Raw genomic sequence first — 22,494 nt, forward strand, 5'->3', positions numbered from 1 at the left:
CCTTCAACTCACAGCTGCGGAGGTCTTTGTCTCCAGCGTCCCTTAATCCACCCACCCCCATGGACACGCCCTGGGCTAAGTCACCGCCCCACAGTGCTGTGCTTCCAAAATCTGAACCTTCATCTCAGCTTCTATGATGATCTCGGATCTTTCCAGCATTCCTCATCTTGTCTCATGATCTTTTGCTTTTCCTCTCTGGCCTCTCTGGCCTCACGCCCTTCCAACCCTTAGCTTAAAGTTCATGAGCCAGCCTCTCAACCATTTTCTCATTACACACACACACACTCACACATTCACACACACACACGGCTGTTTTAGTTTCTAGCTCTCTCACGCCTGTCTGACAAAAGCTCTATATCCATTCTTCTTTCCAGGTCACCACACGGTGGCTGAAATCACAGAACCACATGGACAGGTGACACAATGCTGATGGACTGAGAGCTGCTAGCATGTTCATGCCATGTCTCTGACTGTCATTCTTATTCTCCATTGTGGCTGTCTCAACGCCCCCCCCGCCCTTCTCTGCAAAGCCATACACACTCAAAATAATTGTTTTTACTGTGGCAATATACACATAATATTTATCATTCAACCATCTATTGTATACGATTTGGTGACATTAATCACATTCACAGTGTTGTATAAACGTCACAATCATCTGTATCTAACATTCTTCATCCTCAACAAAAAAGCTGTATTTATATAAAGAATTTCTTCTCCCTCCTGCCCACAGTCCCTGGTGACCTCTATTCTATTTACTGTCTCTTTGAGCTTTTCTTACATATTAAAGGTACCTGCCATCTGCCATGCATGCTTTTCCCTCTTGCTCTTGGCATCAACACTTGCCTGATGCTTCCCAAAGAAAACAGAGAAACTGGCAGTTCCTTGAATGCATCGCACCTTCTTCTGCCTCAGTACCTTTGTACGTGTTCCTCCTGCCAGGAATACACTGGCTCTTCCTCTCAATAGATCTCCCTAAACTACAGAGAGTAACTGCTTCACTCCCCCATTGGATCATGACCCCCTTGAAGACAGGGAGTAAGGTTTTAATTTCTCTATCCCCAGTCTGGAATATGGTGCCCAATACATGGTGAGTACTCACTATGTATTTATTGAATAAAAAAAACCTGGAAATTGGGCCTGAAGAGTGGGCTAGGGAAGATGAGTGTGTCCAAGTGTTTGTTACCCACTTAAACGTGAAAATATTTTGCATCAAGCCATGAGACAGACATGAGTAGATATGCATACAAACGTATGTCCTAAGTTACAACTGATAAAATAACCAAGAATGACAGGAAATAATAGTAATAAATTATGGGTTAAAATTATTAACTATTTTCAAATACTTAATCACGCAGATTAATTTAAAATAGAATTTAGGGTTTTTTTCTCCTCCAAATTCTACATTTTTATAATGGAGAAAGTTAATCTGGTCATAAATTAACTCCCTCCCTTCACCCAAACCAGGGTTGGAAGCCAAGGTTTTCTGTATTAAAATATGTATAAATGTAGATAGTTAAGAAAGTTATAACTATTTTAAATATACAATAGAAATGAAGTGGGTTAGCTTTAATATGTAAGAGGATACTGTTAATTTAACACATACGTTTTTGGGGACTCCCTGACTAGGAATACAGTACTGTAAAACAAAAAAAATCAGTAATATCTCATCTAGGGGAAAATATAGCTTTCTTGTGGGTAAAGTGTGTGTGGTTTAAAAGGAGAACAGAATAACAGTTAAGAAGAAGAAAAATAAAAAATAGAAAAACCGTAGGATGTGGATAAGAGCAGAAAGGTAGCAGCTAAATAAAACCAGAAGGAACAGAGAAGGGCTCCAATACTGCATACCAAGGTAGTGTGGCAAGAAAAAAACACCCTAGAATTTAGCCTGGAGGCAAAAACTCCAGAGTAAGAGGCAGTTGGTCACCTTTCATGATAGCAGGAGGTAATCACAAAAACAACTGATTTAGGCTCATCTGAGCCTCAAGGAGGAAAGGACCCTTATCCCCTTGAAGAGACAAAAAAATGGGGAGTGAAGGAAAAGGAGGGGCTGGACCAAACAAAAAATCCATACCCTCAAAGAATTCAAGATGGGAAATCTAGAGACAGAGTAACCGGAATTGGGAAAGGTATCGTTCAGCACCTTTAATTTGGACAAAGGGAATGAAGCAATATCACACTGTAATTCTGATGCACATCAGCAATGCACAGCTGATGTCCCATCATTCCATTTCCCTGTTATAGGTTAAACTGCATTAGAAGGACTCGGTATCCCACATGAGAGCAGTCGAGGCTGGAGGAGAGAGCCCTAATGGGGAGGTGACAGCAAGGTGGCAAGGCTAGAGATTCTTCCCACTGGACCCGTAGGTGGTAAAAACCAAAAGACTTTGTAGCAGAAGAAATGCTGTGTATTTCATCAAATGGGCTTTGTAGATGAATCATGGGCAAACCAAACATAAAATGCAATCCCTCGGCTTTCAGTACCTTACAGAATCCATCAAGCTCTCTGGAACACTCATTCATGAACTATAAATTTGTAGCAAGTCAGGTGTCTGACCAGGAAAGCATGTTGCTTTGTCTACTCTCCATTTGGTAAACTTTTCTTGATACAACTATAAAACATAATCATTTTCATTTGAGACATTAACTATTCCCGCTCACAAATTCTTTGTTATTTTCCTAATTTCTCTTTAATGGTTTTATTTTTCCAATTTCATGTTTTTAAAGACGCTTTCATCAAGATATTATTGGTGTGACACAGTCTTCACCCATTGGTTCTTTTATTTTAAGCAAATGTTTTCTTAATACTATTAGTTGGAAGTTTTTTCTCCCTATGTGCAGTATCATAGGTACAGAATAGCTTAAACTTGGCTCTGAAAGTGAGTTAAATGCACATATATATCACTTGGCTACAACTGTTAAAAATTCTGGCAAATAATGTTTCCTGAGATTATATGGTTTCCTTAAAAAAGGCAGGACAGGGGACTGTCACTGACACTAGAGGGATTTAATAAATACTTCTGAGGCTGATAAATATGTTTGTTCTTAGATTTAACAGGATTTCCCTGTAATTAATCTGGACACAATTAATCTTGAGAACAGAGCTATTTCCAAAGCATTAATTCATTCTTTCAAACCAAGGTTTCTTAGAACTATTTTAGTCTGTGTTCCTGATGTTAGCTCTCTCATTATTTCTAGTAAAGCCATAAAACCTAAGCAGACACCTGCTTTTGATTTTTTATTTCTATTTACTCCTTTCAGTGTCCCAAGCACCTGCCTAACCAACTCACCAAGCTTTGCTTCCTTCACCACCATTCACTCCCGCCATCTGAGGCTGTGAGGTTTCTCCCACGTTCACCCAGCTTCTGAAACACCTGCAGTTCACAACAAGGATAGTATTGTCTGGCTGTTTTACTTAGCAGTGGGTTGATTTACCTGTCAAGATAAAGTTCACTGTACAGATTATTGGATCTCTGGATTAATGCCTTATAAAACAGCACATTTGCACAGTTCTATGCCTTTCATAAGCATTATACACTGATTTCTCTTGATAGGCCGGATATTATATCAACATTTAGTGAAAGGAGCCTATTGCTGGGGGTTCAAAGATGAACTATTATGAAAGCTAACCTTTTGGATTTGAGCTAAAAGTTTATTTTTTATGAAGGATTTTTAGAGGTTATGACAGAAGTTATCCATGCTCTATAAAAGAGTACTGTGTAAGTATCCAGTAGTCCAAGTTTGCCTTAAAAATACATTAAAATAAGTATATAGCAAAATGATTAATGACAGCATTAACAGCATGAACACTCATCACCCTTCTGTCACTATGCAGATATTATATCAAGAAAAAGGGAAGCAGAATTTTCATCAAGTCAGCGATGTGATATATCATAGTGCAAATGACTTAACTCTTTTACCATTTTTATTTTATAAAATGTATGTTAGACATGAAAAAGAATGTTTCCAGCTGTTTCTGAATCTTCTTTTAATTTATTTCTCATAAGGCATATATGTGGGCAACAACTTTAAGCAGAGTTTTGAAACCTAAAGACAGTTCTCTGCCTGAAACAGTTAATCAATGCCACATCTAAGCTGGCTTCAATTAAATTCAGTCCAAGAGAGCTAGCTGTGTTCTGGTTAACGGCAACAGAGAAGAAAAGATGGAAACTGTCATTTCGCAAAGGTGAACAGCTGTTAAAAAAAAAAAGGAAGGACAACAACTTTTTTTTTAAACTAGTAAAAACAACAATAAAACTTCTTCAAGTATTAAAAGTCATTCTTTATGGTTTAATATCCATTTGCTCCAATCTTGAGTGTGGTATTGTTAAATTCACTTCTACCTGTTCTATGTCTGCTTTTATCTTGGTGGGAAAATATCCCTAGATAAAATGGCAATGACCTACCTATCTGATATGCCTTTACCTTTTGTATAATGTAAACTAGTTAGAGAAGATTCAGGGAAAACTCAGTTGTGACTCACAGTGTTTTTATCTTGCCCGAATCAAAGATTCCATTGGAATGTGATAAGTATTTCAATTTGAATTACATTTAAGAGGGTTTGATGTTTTATGCAAAAGTAAGAATTTAGTAATCTCTCTGACCGTGGGTTGGCCCTAACTAATGCATATTGATTTAGATCTGTCACTTGCAGATATATGGCCACTGGGCAAAAGGGCCCAGAGGACCCAGTAGCTGTAGGAACTCTCCTCCCCTTTCTGATAACAGGGTTTGCGATTTCCTTCCCCTTCCTCCTTCTATCACTATTGTTTGGTACTGCCTATGTCCCCAGTCTCTCCTCCTACTTCAAACACTTCTTATCTTAGGGGAGTGAACCCTATGAGTAATCCCTCTCCCCACTTCCTCAAGGCACCCCTCCACCAACTCTTCTAGATATGTCCCAAGCCGAGTAACATCTAACCATCCCCTTCTCCCATTCTGGCCCAGCATATAATATACAGAAAAGCCCCTTCAGTGGAAGGTTATTTCAGTGGAAGGTTATTTCTACAAAATGCAGATCAAACTTATGCCAGCCCTCTTTGTACTCAAATATCATAATTTGCATTCATTCACTCACTCACTCACTCAAAAATAGTTTACATCCTATACTCCAGACACCATGTCGGGCACATGATACAATGGTATTGTGCGCAATTCCATCTTTCCTTACTAACTTTTAAAAATAGAGAGAAATAATGAGGACTTAGAAGGGAATGATTTTATGTGCATTTCCTCCTTACCATTATTAGCAAGAGAACATCAACAACAATAAAAAGGTTTGAGAACCTCCACTTTAGTTAACATTTGCTGACCCTCTACTATGTCCTGGGCTCTGTGATTGATGCCGGAGATAGCAGTGTAGGTACAAAGACCCTGGACGCTGTGTCATGAACAGTCTCCCACAAGAGTGCAGAATAGAAAAAAATTGAGACTGAGAGCCATCCTGAACAGAAAGAAGGGGGTGGCTGTGGACATGAAGGCAGGCCAACTAATCCCAGGGTTGAGAGTGGCATTATGAGGAGGCAGCCTAACACTTCATGTGCCTTCCAAGGACTTCTATAGGCGGGAGTTTCCAGCTTCCGACTTCAGGGCCTTTTGGGAGGCCTTCCCTGTTAGAGACACCATCCCATTTTAACCTTTCCCATCACCACAAACATCCCCTCCTGGAATCTCTGACCAAGACAGTGAAAGCCACCAAGAGCCAGGAGCCAGAGTAAGGCTTGGGAAGTTAGGAAGGCTGCCGGAGTCGGCAAATAAGAATGCAGGCTTCCCAGTTAAATTTGAATTTCAGATAAACAACAAATCATTTTTTAGCAATTTGAATTTCAGATAAACAACAAATCATTTTTTAGTCGAAGTGTGTTCCATGCAATATTTGTAATTGTGTCGTTCTGTATTTATCTGACAACCTTTCAAGTGAGATAATATCTTTATTTCTATTTAGTCTCATTGGGCATCTCAGACACCAGTTCGGAAGTACTTTCTCCCACTTGCGGTTCTCAGCTTTCAAAGCATTGAGACATTTAGCAGTGGCCTTTGTAGGTGTTTGTTTTGTGTGCTGACACAGCTGAAAGCCTACCTACTTCTCCATCTTCACAGACAAACTAAATTTGGTCTTTTCCATGAAAATGGTTATTTCTCTTACTGAGATTTTCTTCCTTCAAATGTCTTGAAAATTGTCAACTTTATTCCATTTCAGTGCACCTTGCAGTGGCTACCAAAAAATATATATAAATGCCCCCTCCCAAAAAAACCCCAAAACTTGCATGTAAGTCAAGAAACTTTCCCCTCCCTCCTTCTCTCCCTCCCTTCGTTCCTTCAGATTTTATTTGTTTGTTTGTTTGTTTGTTTGAGAGAGAGACATGAGCTGGGGGAGGAGCAGAGGGAGAGGGAGAAGCCGACTCAGTGCTGAATGTAGAGCCCAACATGGGCCTCCATCCTGCAACCCTGAGATCGTGACCTGAACTGAAATCAAAAGTCTGACCCATAACCAACTGAGCCACCCAGGTACCTCACGAGCCTTTTCTAATGAATACTGATTTTTAGCTGTCTTGAACAAAGTTGGGAAACAGATCTAGTAGTTCAAGACAAACTGAACATAGCCTGGGAATATAAATGTCTTCCAATGAACTACCACTTGTTTTAGGCTCGTAAACGAAGAAGTATCTGAAAGGTCCCTTTCTCTTTGTTTAAAGAATGTGTGTCTATGCTCATACCCATAGACATACACTGTATATATTTTAGGTAAATTTTGTTCTGAAGGCAGTTGGAAGAAAAAAATCTCCCTTGTTTTGGGAGCTACATATCATTAATGAATAGAGAATCCTTGATTTTAGTACACAGCGGGTCCTCAGTAAATATTTGTCAAGTAACTCAAGAAATATCAATAGATTCATAATCTTTTAAATTCTCCAGATATTTCTGATTTTGTACTCAAACCATAAATGATCATGATAGTTGAGATTACTACAAATGAATGTAAGCTGCAGGATAATGTAAATAAGCAGACTACTCATGGCCTTTATCTTTTCTAAACTAGCTCTGTCACTGTCTAGAACAAATTACAACTTCTTTGCATCTCACCTGTAAAATGGGGAAAACAAGTACTTTACTTCACTGGACTGTTGTGAATACTAAATAAGTCCATATTTATAAAGCATTTAGAACAGGCACCTATAACTACCTATCACTATGAGTTCTTGTACAGTAATTGGTTATAATTATATTTATCACTTTTGATACTTCTAGAAGAGGAAATTAGTTTTGTATTTATGAGCCAATTGTGCTGAATCTTGGCTCCATCTTTCATTCTTAGCTGAGTTTGGGGAATAGGAGACACTGATCGCATAGCACAATTAGCTTTGGAAAGATACCAAGAAATTAAAAAATTTGCTAATTTAATTAATTGATAAGTTAGTTAAATACAGTAAGATTTCCTAATACTTAGGCTGAATTTTAATCTTGCCATACCCTTTGCATGTTCAGCTGGATTTGGGCAGTAGGGAATAGTTTGACACACTAGTCTCAGCAACAGGAAATTAACATACAGAGACCACCTCTTAGTACCATTTTTTTTTTAAATGTCCTAGGACTTCTTTTAATGTTTAGTTATAATGTAAGTAGAGGCAGAAGTAGACTTCCCACCAAGTAGTGAACCTGATGTGGGACTCAGTCCTAGGACCCTGGGATCATGATTTGAGCTGAAGGCAGATGCTTAACCAACTGAGCCACTTAGGCACCCAATTCTGTACATTTTAACTAAAGTGCTAATAATTAGTTTCATCTAAAATCTGTCTCAAAGTTTAGGATCAATGGTGCCATCTTTAAATAAAGTGGTATAAAACATGTTAACATAACTCCTAATAGGAGGAAGGACTTCACTAACTCTCAGTTCTTTCCTTCTTCATTGTTAACACTGCTACCTTAGTGTGGTATTCTGTAAGTCTGTCTTATTTATTTTCATCTTCACTAGCACCTGAAAGCATACGGTACAGAAAAGTTCAGCTCTTTTTTTCTTTCCACATCTGCTTTGCTTAAATATCTGTTAATATTATATCCTTTCTGAAAAATTGTTAAGAAAGCCTATGCTCTCTCAGTGTTTGTATGTAGATATCAACCCTCCTGGATATCAATCATATTAGGATTTCACATTGGATAGCATTTTGTTACCTTGTCAAAAATACTTGCTATTTTAGCATTCTTCTTTCAGTAGGAAGGTTAGGACAAGAAAAATGTCAGTGTTTAATAAAGGAACAACTTGTTGATTACATCAGTACACATGGTTTACTCTAATTAAAAAGGTGAGAATTGATTAATAGAGTGCTTATCAGAAGGATTAACTGAAGGAAGATGATACATAATAGTGAGGACACTGAGCTATGATGCCTCCCAGTCCCTGAGTGTCATCCTAGTGCTGTCCTTAGTGAGCTATATAATATTAGGTCAGTCCCTTAACATCACTGGGTTTCATTTACTTCAATTGTAAAGTGAGAGAAACAGAACAGGTACTCTCTGAGATCACTTTTCTTTTCTTTCTTTCTTTTTTTTTTTTTTTTAAAGATTTTATTTATTTTTTGACAGACAGAGATCACAAGCAGGCAGAGAGAGAGAGAAGGAAGCAAGCTTCCTGCCGAGCAGAGAGCCCCATGCTGGGCTCGATCCCAGGACCCGGGGATCAAGACCCGAGTGGAAGCCCGAGGCTTTAACACACTGAGCCACCCAGGTGCCCCCTCTTTTCTAAAACTATATGATTTCAGGTACTTGTTTGATACTCAACACATGAACTTAAAACTTAAGTTGTTTGTATAATACCTATTGTTATTTTCCAGAACTGAAACTAGGAAAAGTGGTCACAAAATGGATTTGTTGAAATTCCAACTAAGGCTCAAAGAGCCTTAAAACAATAAATCTTGTCTCAGAAACACCTGCCACACTTTAGACTTAAGTTAGAACTAATCAAAGTCATAAAGGTCCATATATTCCTGGCCTTGACTCTCTATTCCTGTTAACCTCTTTTAATGTAAACAATCAGACAAATCACTTCAGAGCACAGGTAAGTGAATGAGTCAAGAATAGTTGGGGGGAAATGTTTAAAGCATTAAATTAAGCAGTTGGGGGAAATGTGTAACCTTTACATATCTGAGAGGACACAAAAAGTTTGTTCCAAATGGATCATTCATCACAAAGTCAGGGGTTGAGTAAACAGAGAAAATAGAGAGTTGTAATGAAAGCTAGGTATGACCCTGGTTAACTACCCACACATACCCTTTAAATACATTACATATGTGCATGAATGGGCCATTATTAGCTCTCATTTATGATAATCCAGTAGAGATCTTGTCATTGAACTATAGTTGTTCAGCAGTAATGTTTTGCACCAGAATTACTAAGCGCTTGACTCATGCCTTTGAAGTTGTTTTGTAATTCAGAATAAAAATGATCCCAGGAAGGCAATCTCTTCTGCCTTCTAAATGACTTTCTCTTGCTTGACCTTTTATTATAAAAAATCAGCTAACTCTTTGTTGGGAGACTGTGTTAATTACTCAAAGAAGTTTTATGTAACCATTTCAAATGTGAACTAACCAGAACAATCAGAATTTCCATTAAGCTGTCTACAGAGTGCACATGATCACTGCACTACACAACTAATGTGACTCTATAGCCTAAAGATAATTTGTGGTAGAAAGTTTTTCAACTAAAAATTAATCACAGAGCAGAAAGACCAGAATGTGAGGAAGATAATCAGAATTGTTAATAGAGCTATTATTAGTAGCTTTCTTGGCTTATAAATTAGCCAGGTAATGCAGTTCAGAAATAATGAAGAACTGATTATCTCTTTCATTTTACCATCCTACAAATATCCACTAGCTTTTTAAATTCACTACTGTCATATTAATGATGCATCTGATTCCAGCAAGACCAACAGGAGTTATACTTCAGGGAACATTCAGAATTTTTATAAACATCTTTACTTCCCTGAAAATTCATTCTTTCAGAGTTACTTTCTATTTCCCATCTGTCTTTGATCATGGGACAGCCCCTAGCCAAACATAAGAATTTAAACTTTCATCTGATTGTCCCACAAATAATTTCTCATCTCTTCTTGTCATACAAGAGCAATTAATTTTCAAAACCTCCCTGTGGAAGTTGTCAAAATTCTAAAGCTAGGGACAGTGATGGGTAATTTTCAGTATAGTGTTTTGAAGCCTTCTTTGTATATCAGCATAGTTCAATCCTGAAAACATTCACAATTATATTTGAAGTTCCTAAATCCCATTGGATTTGTCCTGAATAACTTTATAGCAAAGTTAATTTATATTTAGTTAGATTTTATCATAAATTTAAGGTGATAAATCATTAATTAAGCATCATTTAAGAACTCAATTAAACTGAAAATACAAATATTGACCAGACACCACTTGAAGACACTATAATAGGGATATAGAAACAGTTCCTAAATCAAAGGACACTAACAACAGAGTGAAGAAGCAACATACATAGTGGGGAAAATATGTGCAAATCACATATCTGATAAGGAGTTAATACCCAGAATATACATAGCAACCTACAACTCAACAACAACAAAAAACAAACAACCTGATTGAAAATGGGCAAAAGACTTGAACAGACATTTCTCCAGAGAAGAAACCAAATGGCCAATAAGCACATGGAAAGATGGTCAAGATCACTAATCATTAGGGAAATGCAAATCAAAACCACAATGACATACCATTTCATAACCATCCCATTCAAATGGCTAGTACAAAACAAAATAAAACAAAACTCACCCAATGCAGAAAAAAACAAGTGTTCGTGAAGATGTAGAAAACTGGAATACTTGTGCACTGCTGATAGGAATACAAAATAGCACAGCTGTTATGGAAAATAGTATGGAGGTTCCTCAAAAAATTAAGAGTAGAATTACCATAAGACCCAGCAATTTTCACTTCTGGGAATACACCCAACTGAAAGCAGGGACTTGGACAGATATTTGTCCATCTATGTTCATAACAGTATTATTCACAATAGTCAAAAAGTTGAAGCAACTCAATGCCTATTGATGGATGAGTGGATAAAGTAATAGCAGTATATATGTACAATGGAATATTATATAGCTTTAAAAAGGAAGAAAATTCTGGTACATGCTGTGACACAGATAAACTCTGAAGACATCATGCTAAATGAAATAAGCCAGGCACAAAAGGACAAATACTGTATGATTCTATATATATGCAGTATGTAGAGTAGTCAAATTTGGAGATGGAAAGTAGAACGGAGGTTGCCATGGTTTGTAGGGAGAGAAGAATGAGAAGTTGATGAATGGGTGTAAGTTTCAGATTGAAACAGTAAAAAAAAATTCTGGAGGTGGAGAGTGATGGTTGTGCAATGAATGCATTTAAATGCCATAGAAATTTATGCTTAAAAATGGTTAAAATTGTAAATTTTATGATATATATCTTTTACCACAAGAAAAAAAAAAGATAGTTCCTGCTTACATTGGGCTTATCATATAGTGGGAATGTAGATGTATGGAAACTTAGTAACTGTAACATAAGGCAAGTGAGACAGTAGCTAGAGTAGAAGTGAAACACTACGGTATGTTCACAGAATGCAAAGATAATAGTTGTTTCAGTAAAGGTTTTGTAAGGTATCTAGTGGCAGATATCTACATTTGGAAGATTAATACAATTCCAATGAGGAGAGAAAGTGTGAGCAGATACTCTATAAGAAGAGACCAGTGTGAACAAAGCATGGAAGTGAAATTTGGGGAGTGTGATTCCTCCCAGTTAGTTTAAAGTTAGAGCAGTGTTTCTCAAACTTTAACGTGTATACAGATCGCTCAGGAATCTTGCCAAAATGTAGATTCTGATTCTACAGGTCTAATGGTAGGGTCCAAAAGTCTTTAGTTCTAATAAGCTCCCGGAGGATGCCAACACTGTTTTACATGGCTCAGGTCTCCAACATGTATGCCTATGAATGTAGTTAGTTCAAGGTTGAGAACTTGAAAACCAAAAGTCTGCATTTACTTCAGAGCTAACAGAGAGCTCATGGAACTCTTCTGGGAAGGGATATCATATTATTGTAACTGATCCTTAGGAAGATTAATCTGGCAGCCTGGGAATAGAACGGGCAAAGACAGACACTGCAGAGGCTATTTTGGGATCAACAAGGCCAGTCAAGAGGCTATTAGTAGTAGCTGGGCTGGATGTGGTAAGGCTTGAAACAGGCTAGTGAGAGAATGAGGGTGCAAAGGGGAGACCAAGCTAGGGGAAAGCTCAAAAGCAGACAAGATATGTGTCTTGGCAGCAGACCTGTAGGGGGACATAGGAGGAGGAAGTAGTTAAAAAAAAAAAAAAAGCTGATGGTTTGACTAAGCAGTCAACCAGGTTTTCCCAAGACTTTCCAAATTTAAGACTATTCTCCCAGGATAATAATAGTGCTCCTTCCACACTAAAAATTAATAGTGCTTCATTTCACCCAATGCAGGTGATAAATAATATGGTCACCCAAGCTTTAAGCACAGGTGACTACCAGGATATACAGGAGAGTTAGGCTGGTTTGAAATCGGTACAGATGGGGTGATATTCACTCACTCATTCATTCATTCATTCATTCATTCATTCAACATCTACCAAATGTCAGTTACATGCCAGGCTTTAAGTGCTGAGGATATCTAAGTTTAAGGAAAAATGACGACAACCAAAAGGGCTGTCCTAATAGAGTTTATGACACAGAGGAGACTTCCATATTCCAGAAGTGGGGGCTGAGGAGGAGATGGAAAGGGAGCAAGTTGATAGCAAGGTGCTAGCATAGCAAGACTTATTGCTTCAGGCAATATCACATAGAATCAAGAATGGGAGATTCTAATTCAAAAGGCAGGTGGGTGCAGGGTTAGATTAGATTTGGTTTTTATGGAGGATAAAGCTTTGGAAGTAGGTGAGATGCTTCCCTGATGTAGAGACTGGAGTCAGTGCCTGCACTTAGGCAATACCGGGAGGAGTCAATGAACCCATAAAGTGTCAGAGTTGTAGAGGAAGTCCCAAGGTACTGTTCTGTGATGGAAGCCAGGCAACCAGGGAGGTCATGCGCCCTCCAGGAAACAACACCAAATGTTGCTGAAAGACCAAGGATACAGGTTCAGGACAAGTGGCCACTGTGAGGAAGGGGCTGTGAGCTTTGGGAAACAATGCACTGTGCTGTGGGGGGTTGCCCAGTAAGATGCTATGTGTTATTCTGCATATGAGAAAAAGTACTGAGACTCCTAAGGGGTTCAGCTTATTCTTAGATGATAATTTATTTCTCATTGCCATTTTTTTATTGTTAATAACAACAACCTTTTTGTAGTTGTTATTCCTGAAGATTTGGAACAAAATAAAGCAAAAGCTCTAAGCATCTCAATTTTCATCAATAACTAGTGCATAATCTTTCTCAAAAGATTATTCTGGGAATGGGTTATAAATAGCACTTCAGCATTAAAGATTTAAGGTAGCAAACAAGAAACATTTTCTGGTAAAAACATTTAATTTTACTTTATGTCTTCTTTCTGACATGAGGGGAAATTTGGGAAGAAAGACCGAAGCCAGAAGTATGTGTGTGAACTTAAGGACAGCAAGTAAAAAATACTGGGCTTTCTCTGAAAGGTAAAAATAAAGTTATCTATCCAGAATTGTCAGTACTGAGGCTCTTAGTATGCATATTAATTCCAGTAATTCTGCATGACAACAGATAAAATGTTACATTAGCCTCCTGGGGTTACATGAAATCTTAACAAAGGATTTAAATCACTCTCACTATGACCCTTATGCTAGTCTTCTCCCCACCCCCCACCCCACTTACAAAAGATTAAAATGTATCCTACTTTTTGGGAAGACTTTACCATATCCATGAATAATCCATATCAGAATTGAAAATCCTAACGTAGAGCAGGAAAGTATGTGATTACTTTCCAAGATTATCATGTAAGTCTTTTTTTTTTTTTCCCCCTTTCTGGTCCTGAACCCAGGGGATAGGGCTGGGGGCAGTTTTTCTCTCCAGCACAGGAAATAGAAATTGATTGAATGGGTAAATCAGTAATAACACATCTAAAAACCAAATGAACAAAATCCTGCTATTAAAACCAATTCTCAATAGCCAATAAAATTCTGGTAGGAATGTTCGGTAAATTTCAGCAGCTAAATGACTATTTTTATAGTGCTGGAATAATGACAGTGTTGGTTATTATTTGTTGAATGAAGCAGTTAAGCAAAGTTTTATTTCAATGGCGGGGGGAGAGGGGAGCCAGTGCCTGGCTGTAGGTCTCTGGGGGTAGGTGACTCCAGACTTTCCTTGGCTATCATACTTGGAATTCATGGAGCATGTTAGCCAGTGGTGTCTGCATGGAAATGGGCAATTTAACTAGGGGAATGTGCAGGGCAGCATGGCATTCCAAGGCCTCTACACTCTAGTGCAGACCACCAGACTCAGCTTCCAGAACCAGACTGAGCTTCCACTGCTGCCAGACTGTGAGCTCATCACCCTAAACATACCAAAAGCATGTCAACCTCTGTTCCTTCCACTTTACTACATCTGCCTAAATCTTAACCTTCCACGGCCCATCTGAAACTCCACCTCTTCTAAAATATCTTTACCCCCAATGGTGGTTCTCAGAAATATTCATGCTCTGAAAACCTGTGCTTATTATTTAAAATGTGCATTTGATACTTCGTATACCCCTATGTCCACTGTCATTTATGTCCACCATCTCCCAGCTGGACTGCAAAACTAGATCTGGTTTTCTTTACAGAGCTCCTATGAGAATCAAATAAGATAATGCATATTTCAAAGCACTTTGTAAAATAGTACAAATACAAATTATGTTCTATAATACAGTACTTTCCCCCCTGACATTTACAGAATTTTTCATAAAAGTTATATGACAATGTTTAAAAGTTGGGAAATAAGATCACTTTATAATCATTGTGGTTGGGCAGATTATAATCATTACATAATGCAAATTATATCCTCATATTTGCTCAGATAACTCCTTTATTGACATGATCCTTATCTCTGATGTGACACTGAATAGAATTTAGATGGGTAGAAGTTTTCCCTCATATAGTACAGCACTTAATTGTTCCCTCCCTGGGAGGGCTTGGGACAGACACTCTATATAATTAAAATAAATAGAATAGAATAGATTAGAATAATCTATTAAATAGAATAGAATATATTAAATATAATCTATAAATAGAATAGATGCAGAAATAGATATAAATATAGATAAGATTAAAGCAATAGCCCCAGAAGTGGACAATATGAACATCCTCTTTTCACAGATGACAAAGCAAAGGATAAAATGGTTCAGGTCACACAGCTGGTGAAGGGCTAGGATTGAAACCAAGCATTTTGATCCCAGAGTTCACACATTTTGCCACTTTGCTGTGACAGTCTTTACATCAGCAGGGGTAGCAGCCAGGAGTTGAGCAAGATTCAATTCCATTTAATTCAAGCACCATTTATTCGCCATTTACTAAATGCCAGGATCTATGCTAAGTGCTGAGAATGAAAAATGAATATGGTAAGATTCCTGCGCTCAAGGACAACGTTACCATATGACTCATAGAACAACTAATTTTAATACTTTGTAAGTGCAATGCAAAGACAGATGGGTTGTGCACCTTGTCCGTGAGACTTTTTTATAGTTTGACTTGTTTTATTTAAAATGTGGAGAATAGGGGCACCTGGATGGTTCAGTGGGTTAAAGCCTCTGCCTTCGGTTCGGGTCATGATCCCAGGGTCCTGGGATCGAGCCCCGCATCAGGCTCTCTGCTCAGCAGGGAACATGCTTCTTCCTCTCTCTCTCTCTGCCTGCCTCTCTGCCTGCTTGTGATCTCTGCCTGTCAAATAAATAAATAAAATCCTTAAAATGTGGAGAATATCCTAGTGTGTGTCAGAATGTTCCTAGTGGAATTATCTGAAGTTCTGGGTTCTCTTGGGTAACTGCCCTGCATTTTCATTTTTATTTCTTCTGAGCAGGGCAGGTCTCAAGTTAAACGAATCTGGTTATGAAACGTGTGCCCTGCTCTCTGGTGTAGCTGGGCTTTCACAGAGCTGCCTCCTGCCCCTTCCACCTGCCCCTTCTACCTTCTCCTTCAACACCCTCTGTCCCCACAGGTAACTAACTCTTCCTCAGGCCTCTGCTGAGATGTCGTTTCCCTACCACCCTCCCCAGACTGGGAAGGTCCATGCTGTCAAGTCTTGGAACATCCTTTGTCTTTTCCTACCAAGCACTGACATCAGCTCTAATCTTAAGTGTATCTGGGCGGCTATTTGTTTATCATTGGTCCTCTGGTAGACCATGAGCTCCAGGACAGCGGGGGCTCTGTTTCTGTTCAGTGTCATACTGCAGCATCTAGTACACAAGTGCTAAACACACATGGATGGAAAAACACCAGACGTTCATAATTTAAGAGAATGGAAACAGGGAGACTCTTCATGAATTGGCCATAGCCTAGACATGATTTCTAGAATTTAGGGTCTTTTTGAAATTACAGAGAAATATTATTCCACTGATAACAGTTTATTGATATAATCGCTTTACTTTGCCAATTATAAAAATGTATTAGTGGGGTGTCTGGGTGGCTCAGTCAGTTATGTGTCCAACTCTTTGATTTTTGGCTCAGGTCATGATCTCAGGGTGGTGAGATAGAGCCCCACACCAGGCTCCATGCTCAGTGCGGCAGGGGTGGGGGGAGTCTACTAGAGATGCTCTCTCTCTCTTCCTCTCCCTCTGCCCCTCCCAACCTCACACTCTCCTTTCTCACGTAAACAAACAGATCTTTAAAGAAGTATTAGCTATTAATACTACTATTATATTTGATGAAAAACTTAAAGTTACCTCTCTTTAATTTATTTCATGATGTCTAGCTCCTAGGGAGTATTTTCTCTTTATGTGATGGAATTCTTCATGTTGGCATTTATACACTTCAGATACTTTTGGCTTGGTGTTTTCTATTCACCACCACTTCACTACACTACATGTGGTCTGTTCCTTTGATATGCTCCGTAAATCATTCTCTCCTATTACTTTTATTATTCCTATGGATCTTTCCAAACCTCTTCCAATTTATTAATCCCTTTGTGGCACTGGAGCATTAAACCAAAGATAGTATTCTGCATGTTTAGTTCCCAACAGATCTGGTCTGGGCTGGTGGGTGACAACTAGAGAATCTTCCAATATAATAGTGAAAAAAAAAACCCAGAAATCAAACTTCCAGAATATATTTAGATTCCTTCACAAGACACATACTATTTCTCCCATGTTCCAAAGAAATGCCACGTGGGTGGCGCTGTGCTTGCTCTGAGGCTGAGTTCCTGTGGAATGCCATATACCCAGAGGACTCTGGCAACTACCACTGGACCCAGCACACCCGCCATTAGTGCTTCATTTAAAAAACCAAACTTCACATCCTCTTTCTAGTTATCTTCCTCCCACTTGACTGGTACCTTTGTCTTTCGTGAGCTTGTTTTCTTATCAGAGGATTACTTCCAGTGATAGGGGGGATGCGGTTTGGGCAGCTAAATGTACACAGCAAGCCGCTCGTCCAAGGGCACACCATTAGGTGATTAATCTGACCCAACAAATCAAGACAACACAGAGGCTGGAATTCAAACTTTGACTTTGTGCTTCTATTCAATGTGTCACCTATAAGATAAATCAGCCCTGGAAGAGCAACGTGGCTGGCTAACCCGGCTCTACAGCAAAGATCCCGAAGGCCTGAAGAACAGGGTCTGCATGATGTGGTCCAATCACAGACCATCTTCTGATGAAAGGAACAGTGAGGTTGCCTTCATATAAAACACTTTGAGTCTGACAGCAATAATTGTAACTAGACGACCCTTCCTCCAGCTTTAATCCTAGTTGTTTACCACTTTGTAATGATTACAGGAAAATACTCTTCAGTTTTCTAAACCAATGGTTAAAAGCACCATAGTGTTCTCAGCCTAACCAAGAATCAGGGAGGCAGACTGCTAAGCAAAATCACATAAAACCACTCAGCATGGCTCGTTAAACACTGACCAATCAATACTTTAATGCTCCTTCCAAGTAGGCAGACTCCACTGGCCTGAGAGAGCATATTTTTTTTTTAAAGATTTTATTTATTTAACAGACAGATCACAAGTAGGCAGAGAGGCAGGCAGAGAGAGAGAGAGGAGGAAGCAGGCTCCCCACTGAGCAGAAAGCCCCATGCGGGGCCCAATCCCAGAACCTCAAGATCATGACCAGAGCCGAAGGTAGAGGCTTTAACCCACTGAGCCATGCAGGTGCCCCAAGAGAGCAAATGCTTTTGAATCAAATGACTTGATATTAATAAACTGCAAAGAACTTTAAAAATCTACCAGTTAGTACTATAGCACAGTAAGCCCATAAATACAACAGTATAATAATAAGATTTAGCAAAAAGATATATATTAAAATATCCTAAGCTGAACTGTAAAATAACAACTCGAATTATGAAGTATTGGAGCTATCCCAATGGACAGTCAATGATACTGTTGTCCACAGGGATGTAGTCCTCAAAATCTTTAATCTTTTCATCTCTTAGGGCACCCATATCTTATATCTGCTTAATCCGTACTCTATCCGCAAAGATTGCTGTGCTTAGGTAAGAGGAAGTTAGTTAAAAATGCCCATAGCTCCATGTGAAAACCTAAAATAGTGAGCTGTACCAGAGGGCGGGGGACTTACACATGGAACCAGAATGATGGCCAATAAGAGAGGCTCAAAAAACCATATAAAACCCTCTTTCCAAATCATATCTGGCTTGATAACCGTTGACGTTTCTTTGGTGTCCAAGTGTTCAATATGCCAGCAAATCCTGGATTTTTACTTTGGAAAAAGGAAAGGGTTACATGTCTTGGATACATCCACAGAGTAGAAAATTAGAAAAGTTCTGGAGATGAAAAAAAGGCAAAGTCTGACTTGGTATAGCTATCCTGTGAGTTCAAGAGTAAAATTGCTCTAAAAATTAGGAGAGCAGAAGCCAGAGGAACTGGCAGTTGTGAGGATAAGAGTATTCTTCTGAAATGGTCAAAAAATAGAGGCCAGAATTTTGACCTGGCTAAGAGCTGAGATAACAGTAAACTAGATGGGGGAACTGGAGATAATTTCAAAAGTCTAATTTATGGTAGGTAATGTCTTGAGTCAAACTGAGTATTATCACTGAATTTGCAATTATTTTCTTGTACGCATGTATTAATTCATTCATCAGTTCATTATTTACTTCTGTTATGGTTATATCAGCTGAATTCAACTGCATGAAACAGAAAGCAGCTTCCCTTTCTTTTTCAGCATTTGTCCTTCAAACCTGCTGATAAGCCATTTCTTCCTCATTCTTCAAATGGAGATCACACAGCTGATTTTAAGTAATCTGGTCACCTTGGGTGACCAGAAGAACAATCTCATTTTAGCAAGTGAAACATCCAGTCTACTGTAATTATAAAAAGGTTCCCATCCATTATAAAAAGGTTCCCAGATGATAGCTTTTCCGTTTCCCAGCCTTGCTCTTCAGCCTTCCTTTTGCCCCCACCTCCCTCCCCCTCTCAGTGGAACACTCTAGCTTCCTCAGGGGTTGCAATGGGTGGAAGGGGCCTGAGGCTGGAACAACAGAAGGTCTCATACGCTAAACTAGCTGGTCAGATGAGATCCATATCCGCGCCCTCTGGATGTGGCAGATTCCCAGTGCCGATCCTTTCCCACGAGGTCGCATGCTGGATTTCTTTCTCAGTCCGGACATCTGGTGACCTACCTATGCTGTCATGATCAGTGCCCCCTGCAGGCAATTCTCATGCTCACTTCCTGTGTAGGAGTCACATCTGGCCCAGGACAAGGGACCTGTGCCTACCACCATCCGTGGGAGAGCAATTCTCTCCCAGGTCTCCCTATTTTTGTTCTACTATTGTGGCAGGCAGTTCAAAGCACAGCTTTTTGCCTACTGACAGCACCCCCCCGACCCCACACCAAGAAAGGAATTAGGCACCATTTCTGGATCTTGATAAAGTCCAGAGAGTATCGGTCAAGTTCTCCAGAGAGTATCGGTCAAGTATTGTCTATGCAGTGGGGCCCTAAGGAATCCCCTTCTTTGACTTCAAGTGAGAGAGAAACACATCTTGACCACTCCACCAATCACAGAACTGCCTTCCTTACTTTTCCGTTTCAACCCTTTAAAATTTTGAGGTGGATGATGTACTGAGAACAAAACAGAATTTTGACGACCCTCTGCAAATCCTGCATAGTATCTTGGTTTGGAATTAGGGCAAGGAGTGGAGGGGTTGGCATCTAATGTCTCGATCTCCACAGCAGGGAATCTCACCAGAAATTGACTAAAATGGTTCTACTTATCATGGGCTTATAATTGAGAATCATCTAGCTAGTGCCCTGTTTTATGCCAAGTAGGAGCTGGAGAGTCAAAATAAAAAGACATGGTCACCTGTCTTGAGTTGTTCACAGTGGAGGTAACACTGCCCTCTTTACCACATTCTGTGGTCAGATGGCCTTCATTTTCTAAAGCACTTGAGTGTTTTCTGGGCTATGAGGGTGGAAAAGGGAAAAAGTACAAGTGTGGGAGGCTGAGCTCCGGAGTGCATTTCTGTACGGCTGGACCTGCCACATAGAGTTTCTCATTCCCTACCAAGAGAAATGCCAAAGTCAGGAGGTGAGAATAGCCAATAGAGTTGGAAGCCAAGGGCCAAGAAACTTCAAAGGACATCTGTTGGGCTGCAGAAGTATAGAAACTGGAAACCAGTATCAAGGCTGGGTTCGGAGAACTACGGAATGAAACAAACGTAGCTGGGTTGAGAGTAAATGGGCGAAGATCAAGAACAGTTGCCTAGAAGAGGCTATTGTTTGTGGCTTGCCTTCACTTGCTGGGGGAGGCACACTACTGAAGTGGGTTAGCAGAGTTAAGGGGTGGCTATAACCACAGGGCTGCGTCCTGCAGGAGGAACTCCATGTGGGTGGAGAGGAGCTCCTCACACCATGTGATTGTTGCTTGAAGTCTATAGAGGTGAGGTACAGGCTGAGCACCCCCAACAGGGGAAGCTGCTTAAGAAGATGCAGGAACTCTAATCCTATGGTAAGATTCCTGCTTTCCTCTTGGGTTATTTTAATTAAATTCTACCCTTTCTTCAGAACTCACCTAAGTTGTATCTCTTCTAGAGCCTCATTGTGATGTCTGTTTCTTTTGAACTCTAAGAGGAGTTTGGAAATCAGTAGCATGCTGCTCTGCCTTGTCGAATCATCTTTGTAGACACACTCTCTACTCTGACTCCATGAAGGACAGGACCTAAGAGAACCTACTTGATCCCCTACCCCACAGCCTGGCAGCTGTAACCATGTCACACACTGGCAGGCTAAGATCTTCCGGAGCCTCTGACATTAGTCCTCATATTGTTAGCCTTATGGCAGACACTTAACAGTGTATCAGTTTTGTAGCTGGTGACTTTGGTGTCCTAAGCCCCCAGTACCTTACTGACTCTTCATGTTTTTGCCCTATATATCAGGACTTCAGGGGGGGTAGAGATCTTGCTAAGATAATGCCTGATACATAAGGCAATGCCATACAATGGTATATAAGGTAGAATAACCACACTAGTCATACAATTCTGGGAGGAAAAGGGGTCCTTTCTCTCCTGACTTGGGGCGCTATGGTAGAAGGAACTCCAGCAGTCCAGGGCTGAGGAGTTTTCTGGTGAAGGAGGCAGAGAGATGAGCTGAACCACAGCAGGCCTGGGTCGTTCTCACCACATTCTCTCCATCACCTACCACCTTTAGCTCTTTATTTTCTTGTCATATGGTAATAAAATGGGTTTGCAAACATCATAAACAAAAATTATAAACATCATAAACTATAAAGAACAACAAAAAAAGCACTCTACTAATTCACTTGAAAATTAATCATTCTCTGATATTCAAGCCATATGTTTGCATTTCATTAGTCATAGATATATAAATAAAAATTAAAAATTTATGCCCATGACATTTATAGTATATGACATAGTCTATATCTAGACATGACATAGTCTATACATAGACTATACTATATAGTCTAATAATAATGTCATTATAATTAAAATCCATTTTCTAAAAAGATTTTTATTTATTTAACAGAGACAGACACAGCGAGGGAGGGAACACAAGCAGTGGGAGTGGGAGAGGGAGAAGCAGGCTTCCCGCCGAGCAGGGAGCCCAATGCAGGGCTCAATCCCAGGACCCTGGGATCATGACCTGCGCCAAAGGCAGATGCTTAACAACTGAGACCCCCAGGTGCCTCTTAAAATCCATTTTTATATTAAGTTTATATTCTTTTTTTTTTTTTAAAGATTTTATTTATTTATTTGACAGAGAGAAATCACAAGTAGATGGAGAGGCAGGCAGAGAGAGAGAGAGGGAAGCAGGCTCCCGCTGAGCAGAGAGCCCGATGCGGGACTCGATCCCAGGACCCTGAGATCATGAGT

The 22,494-nt window shown here is 39.5% G+C and overlaps 1 protein-coding gene across 2 annotated transcripts in view; it reads right to left on the reverse strand.

Annotated features, from left to right (window-relative positions):
- Nucleotides 1–22,494, reverse strand: part of STARD13 (StAR related lipid transfer domain containing 13) — a 305,130-nt gene that overhangs the window by 242,979 nt on the left and 39,657 nt on the right. The window contains exon 2 of one of the 2 annotated variants that reach the window (XM_059378092.1): nt 10,788–10,847. The exons of the other annotated variant lie outside the window; for it this stretch is intronic. The gene's annotated coding sequence lies outside the window, so the exon portion shown is untranslated. The remainder of the gene's footprint in view (nt 1–10,787; nt 10,848–22,494) is intronic. 2 annotated transcript variants of the gene reach the window in all.

Source organism: Mustela nigripes, chromosome 15 (genome assembly GCF_022355385.1).
Source record: "Mustela nigripes isolate SB6536 chromosome 15, MUSNIG.SB6536, whole genome shotgun sequence".
NCBI lineage: Eukaryota > Metazoa > Chordata > Mammalia > Carnivora > Mustelidae > Mustela > Mustela nigripes.